This window comes from Arachis ipaensis, chromosome B10, assembly GCF_059453495.1.
Source record: "Arachis ipaensis isolate K30076 ecotype BB chromosome B10, ASM5945349v1, whole genome shotgun sequence".
Classification (NCBI taxonomy): domain Eukaryota; kingdom Viridiplantae; phylum Streptophyta; class Magnoliopsida; order Fabales; family Fabaceae; genus Arachis; species Arachis ipaensis.
Window position 1 is genome coordinate 47,203,162 of NC_142435.1, and position 6,770 is coordinate 47,209,931.

The 6,770-nt window shown below is 36.3% G+C and overlaps 1 non-coding gene across 1 annotated transcript; it reads right to left on the bottom strand.

Annotated features, from left to right (window-relative positions):
- Positions 1–5,861: 5,861 nt before the first annotated feature.
- Positions 5,862–5,969, bottom strand: LOC148579929 (small nucleolar RNA R71). The gene has a single exon (XR_015899722.1). It is a non-coding gene; the product is annotated as a small nucleolar RNA R71 (small nucleolar RNA).
- Positions 5,970–6,770: the final 801 nt, after the last annotated feature.

Consider the following 6,770-nt stretch of genomic DNA (forward strand, 5'->3'; position numbering starts at 1 on the left):
TGGATTATTGGGTGCTTGATTGCTTGAGTGCAGTACGGTGGTTGATAAGAAATAGATTTGGAAAGCTATTTACTTGATTATTATGAAAAGTGGTTTTTCTTGGTTTGAAGTTAAAGCGGTTTGATTTTGAGTCGGTCTGGTTTTATAAACAATTTAATACTTGAGCTGGTTTGATTTGAAAATACTTTGATACTGGAATTGGTTGAATTTTGGAAAGTGATTGAGAAAGGTTTGAGAAATGTTTGGTTGGAACCCGAAAAGGGTGGCAGAATCCGAGTTTTAGAGGAGATGCTGCCGAAATTTTATAAGATTGGAAGTTTTGTTTGAAGTAATTGTTTAAAAAGACTTGGTTCTTAAACGTTAAATGTTTAAGATTGATTTATTTAGAAAATAAAGAATTATGTTTTGGTTTGAGATTATTGATTAACGGAAAGAAGGATGACGATGATTGATTTGAAATATGATTTTTGAATGAATTTGGAAATGGGATATGGATTGACGAATGATGATGATATTGAGAATGGCTTAGAAATTGATGAATGATGAATGAATTACTTATGTGGCTTATGAATTTGAAATATCTGAGAAACGAGGTTCCCTGGATTAAGTGCCGTGGCTTGCCACCACGTGTACCAGGTTGAAAACTCGATACTCTGTTGACCCTACGACGTAAGTGTGACCGGGCACTATATAAATTCCCGGGAATGTTACCCCCATTGAGCAATATTGATTATTTGAGAAAAAACTATGCATAGACTCTTGGGGATGCACGTCGGGGGACAGTCTAAGGACAATTCAGACTTGTCGGGTTGGCTGGATAACCGACAGATGAGCCTCATCAGCCATAGGACAGGCATGCATCATATGCATTTGTATGCTTTGCTTGGGTTTGGACTTGTTTTGGTTTGCCTAATTGCTAAACTGTTCTTAACTGCTACTTGAACTATTTGCTGTAACTGCTTCCTACTTGTGCTTTCCTTGTCTGTCTTGCCTGTGTTTGTTCTGGCGTGTTACATTTGAGAATGGACCTTGGGTGCTGAATTAATGATTGTGTTGTTTGATTGCGTGGTTGGTTTTTGATTGAGATTTACTTATGAGAAAAGAAAGACTTTGGATTTCTGAAAATAGTAAACATTGTTTCTTTAAAAAGGTTTTGAACGATTAGCTAATGGATTTTAAAAGGATTCATAAGGCAACGATAATCACTGAATTTAAAAATAGTTTTCTTATTGAATATCTTCTTATGACAACTTTGAAACTCCGTGGTGAGACCGTGTGGTTAGGTTCTCACCCCCCTACAGCTTTACCTTTTCAGGAACCGGATGAAGTATTATGAAGAGTTATAATGCGTTTGGTTTATATGTTGTTGTATTAATTAGATTATTTTCTTCCCTCGCCTTTGTTATTATAAGTTTGTAAGAGGGATAGGGGTTGTATATTTTATATGTATATTATATTATGCGATATTATGTAAGGAGTATTGTATATGAATCTATGCCTGCTTGTATTTCCTTAAATTTAGTATTTATTTCCGGTTTTCAAAGAAATCAGCGACACGGTGTCGAGTCAGAGGCTCCTATTTTAATATTTAGTATATAGAGTAGTCATAATACTTCTTGCTATCAGAGTGGCGCAGCCGGAAGCGTGACATTCTGGTAGTGAGGGTGTTACACAGGACTCGTGCTGGAAGCCCAAGCCCTCCCACGCGAACGCGTGCCCCACGCGTTCACGTCGTTTTCAAAAGATGGCCACTGATGAGCGGATAATTTATACGCTTTTTGGCATTGTTTTTAGTATGTTTTTAGTAGAATCTAGTTACTTTTAGAGATGTTTTCATTAGTTTTTATGTTAAATTCACATTTCTGGACTTTACTATGAGTTTGTGTGTTTTTCTGTGATTTCAGGTATTTTCTGGCTGAAATTGAGGGACTTGAGCAAAAATCAGATTCAGAGGTTGAAGAAGGACTGCTGATGCTGTTGGATTCTGACCTTCCTGTACTCAAAGTAAATTTTCTGGAGCTACAAAACTCGAAATGGCGCGCTTCCAATTGATTTGGAAAGTAGACATCCAGGGCTTTCCAGCAATATATAATAGTCCATACTTTGGCCAAGAATAGACGACGCAAAATGGCGTTCAACGCCAGCTCTCTGCCCAATTCTGGCGTCCAGCGCCAGAAAAGGATCCAAAATCAGAGTTGAACGCCCAAACTGGCACAAATACTGGCGTTCAACTTCAAGAAGGATCTCTACACGTGCAGCACTCAAGCTCAGCCCAAGCACACACCAAGTGGGCCTCGGAAGTGGATTTATGCATCAATTACTTATTTCTGTAAACCCTAGTGACTAGTTTATTATAAATAGGACCTTTTACTACTGTATTAGACATATTTTGAACCATCTTTGAATATTTTGATCATCTTTAGATGCCTGGTTCTTAGATCAGAGGGGCTGGCCATCTCGGCCATGCCTGGACTTTTCACTTATGTATTTTTAACGGTAGAGTTTCTACACTCCATAGATTAAGGTGTGGAGCTCTGCTGTTCCTCAAAGATTAATGCAAAGTACTACTGTTTTCTATTTAATTCATCTTATTTTGCTTCCAAGATATTTATTCGCACTTCAACCTGAATGTGATGAACGTGACAATCATCATCATTCCCTATGAACGCGTGCCTGACAACCACTTCTGTTCTACATTAGAATTGAATGAGTATCTCTTAGATCTCTTAATCGAAATCTTCGTGGTGTAAGCTAGAATGATGGTGGCATTCAAGAGAATCCGGAAGGTCTAAACCTTGTCTGTGGTATTCTGGGTAGGATTCAATGATTGAATGACTGTGACGAGCTTCAAACTCGTGATTGCCGGGCGTAGTGACAGACGCAAAAGGATAGTAAATCCTATTCCAGCAGGATCGAGAACCGACAGATGAATAGCCGTGCCGTGACAGGGTGCGTTGATCATTTTCACTGAGAGGATAAGATGAAACCATTGACAAGGGTGATGCCTCCAGACGATTAGCCGTGCCGTGACAGGGCATTTGGATCATTTTCCCGAGAGAAGACCGAAAGTAGCCATTGACAATGGTGATGTATCACATAAAGCCAACCATGGAAAGGAGTAAGACTGATTGGATGAAGATAGCAGGAAAGCAGAGGTTCAGAGGAATGAAAGCATGTCTATTCGCTTATCTGAAATTCTCACCAATGATTTATATAAGTATTTCTATCCCTATTTTATTAATTATTTTCGAAAACCCCATTACTATTTTATATCCGCCTGACTGAGATTCACAAGGTGACCATAGCTTGCTTCATACCAACAATCTCCGTGGGATTCGACCCTTACTCACGTAAGGTATTACTTGGACGACCCAGTGCACTTGCTGGTTAGTTGTGCGAAGTTGTGAACCATGGTATTGGCATCATGTTTTTGGCGCCATTACCAGGGAAAGAAAGAGCGATGAATTTTACATAATCAAAGTGTAATCACAATTTCTGCGCACCAAGTTTTTGGCGCCGTTGCCGGGGATTGTTCGAGTTTGGACAACTGACGGTTCATCTTGTTGCTCAGATTAGGTAATTTTCTTTTTGTTTTCTTTTCAAAAATTTTTCAAAAATATTTCAAAATTTTCTCACCTGTTTTCGAAAAAAAAAATTTATTCAAAATTTTTAAAGAATGAATTCTAGTGTTTCATGAAGCATGTGAAGCCTGGCTGGCTGTAAAGCCATGTCTAAATTCATTTGGACTGAGGCTTGCAATTTGTTATAAAGAGCAAGCTAGTTGTTGCTAATCCACCTGCTGCTGTTCCTGATTTACATACTGAAGCTTGGCTGGCCATTGGCCATGTCTAGTGTTTTAGACTGGAGCTTTCATTGAAAGCTTGGCTAGCTAGTGAGCCATGTCTAATTCCTGGACTGAAGCTTTAGACTAAGAATGCAAGATTCCTGGAATTCAGATTAAAAATTTTGGAATCCTTATTTTTCTTTTTCAATTAATTTTTGAAAAATCCAAAAAAAATTAGAAAATCATAAAAATCAAAAATATTTTTCTGTTTCTTGTTTGAGTCTTGAGTCATGTTATAAGTTTGGTGTCAATTGCATATGCATCTTGCATTTTTCGAAAATTCATGCATTCATAGTGTTCTTCATGATCTTCAAGTTGTTCTTGGTAAGTCTTCTTGTTTGATCTTTGCATTTGCATGTTTTGTGTCTTTTCTTATTTTTCATATGCATTCTTGAATTCTTAGTGTCTAAGCATTAAAGAATTCTAAGTTTGGTGTCTTGCATGTTTTCCTTGCATTAAAAATTTTTCAAAAATGTGTTCTTGATGTTCATCATGATCTTCATAGTGTTCTTGGTGTTCATCTTGACATTCATAACATTCTTGCATGCATCACATGTTTTGATCTAAAATTCTCATGCATTGCATAATTTTTATGTTTTTCTCTCTCATCATTAAAAATTCAAAAATAAAAAAAATATCTTTCCTTTTTTTTCTCATCAAATTCGAAAATTTGAGTTGAGTTTTTCAAATTTTTTTAAAATCAAGTTGTTTCTTATGAGTCAAATCAAATTTTCAATTAGAAAATCTTATCTTTTTCAAAATCTTTTTCAAAAATCAAATCTTTTTCAAATTTCTTAGTTATTTTCGAAAATTCCAAAACTCTTTTTCAAAAATCTTTTTCTTATTTTTTCACATAATTTTTGAAAATAAAATCATCAATTAATGTTTTGATTCAAAAATTTCAAGTTTGTTACGTGCTTGTTAAGAAAGATTCAAACTTTAAGTTCTAGAATCATATCTTGTGATTTATTGTGAATCAAGTCATTAATTGTGATTTTAAAAATTAAAATTTTTTTTTAAAACTAATTTCAATCATATGTTTTCAAAAATATCTTCTTATCTTATCTTCTTCAAAATTTGATTTTAAAATATCTTTCCTAACTTTTTATCTTCTTATCTTTTCAAAATTGATTTTTAAATTTGTTTCAACTAACTAACTAACTTCTTGTTTGTTTCTTATCTTTTTCAAAACTACCTAACTAACTCTCTCTCTAATTTTCGAAAATATCTTCTCTCTTTTTCAAAAATTCTTTTTAATTAACTAATTATTTTAATTTTTGATTTTAAAATTTTCGAAAATTACTAACCTTTTTTCAAAAACTATTTTCGAAAATCACTAACCATTTTTCAAAAAAAATTTTCGAAAATTCCCTCTCTCTCTTTTCTTCTCCTTTTCTTCCACTCACCTAAAGGGAACCTCTATACTTGGGTAAAAAGGATCCCTATTATTATTATTATTTTTCTGTGCCCTCTTCTTTGTCATATGAGCAGGAGCAAGGACAAGAATATTCTTGTTGAAGCAGATCCAGAACCTGATAGGACCCTGAAGAGAAAACTAAGAGAAGCTAAAATACAATAATCCAGAGATAACCTTTCAGAAATTTTCGAACAAGAAGAGGAGATGGCAGCCGAAAATAATAATAATGCAAGGAGTATGCTTGGTGGCTTTACTGCACCAAATTCCAATTTACATGGAAGAAGCATCTCCATCCCTGCCATTGGAGCAAACAATTTTGAGCTGAAATCTCAATTAGTTTCTCTGATGCAGCAGAACTGCAAGTTTCATGGACTTCCATCTGAAGATCCTTTTCAGTTCTTAATTGAATTCTTGCAGATCTGTGATACTGTTAAGACTAATGGAGTAGATCCTGAAGTCTACAGGCTCATGCTTTTCCCATTTGCTGTAAGAGACAAAGCTAGAATCTGGTTGGACTCTCAACCCAGAGATAGCCTGAACTCTTGGGATAAGCTGGTCACGGCTTTCTTAGCTAAGTTCTTTCCTCCTCAAAAGCTGAGCAAGCTTAGAGTGGATGTTCAAACCTTCAAACAAAAAGATGGTGAATCCCTCTATGAAGCTTGGGAAAGATACAAGCAGTTGACCAAAAAGTGTCCTTCTGACATGCTTTCAGAATGGACCATCCTGGATATATTCTATGATGGTTTATCTGAGCTATCAAAGATGTCATTGGATACTTCTGCAGGTGGATCCATTCACCTAAAGAAAACGCCTGCAGAAGCTCAGGAACTCATTGACATGGTTGCTAATAACCAGTTCATGTACACTTCTGAGAGGAATCCTGTGAGTAATGGGACGCCTATGAAGAAGGGAGTTCTTGAAATTGATACTCTGAATGCCATACTGGCTCAGAATAAAATATTGACTCAGCAAGTCAATATGATTTCTCAGAGTCTGAATGGAATGCAAGCTGCATCCAACAGTACTCAAGAGGCATCTTCTGAAGAAGAAGCTTATGATCCTGAGAACCCTGCAATAGCAGAGGTAAATTACATGGGTGAACCATATGGAAACACCTATAATCCATCATGGAGAAATCACCCAAATCTCTCATGGAAGGATCAAAAGCCTCAACAAGGCTTTAATAATGGTGGAAGAAACAGGTTTAGCAATAGCAAGCCTTTTCCATCATCCACTCAGCAACAGACAGAGAACTCTGAACAAAGTACCTCTAATTTAGCAAACTTAGTCTCTGATCTATCCAAGGCCACTGCAAGTTTCATGAATGAAACAAGGTATTCCATTAGAAATTTGGAAGCACAAGTAGGCCAGCTGAGTAAAAGGATCACTGAAATCCCTCCTAGTACTCTCCCAGGCAATACAGAAGATAATCCAAAAGGAGAGTGCAAGGCCATTGACATAACCAAAATGGACGAACCCAATGAGGGAGAGGAGGACGTGAATCCCAAG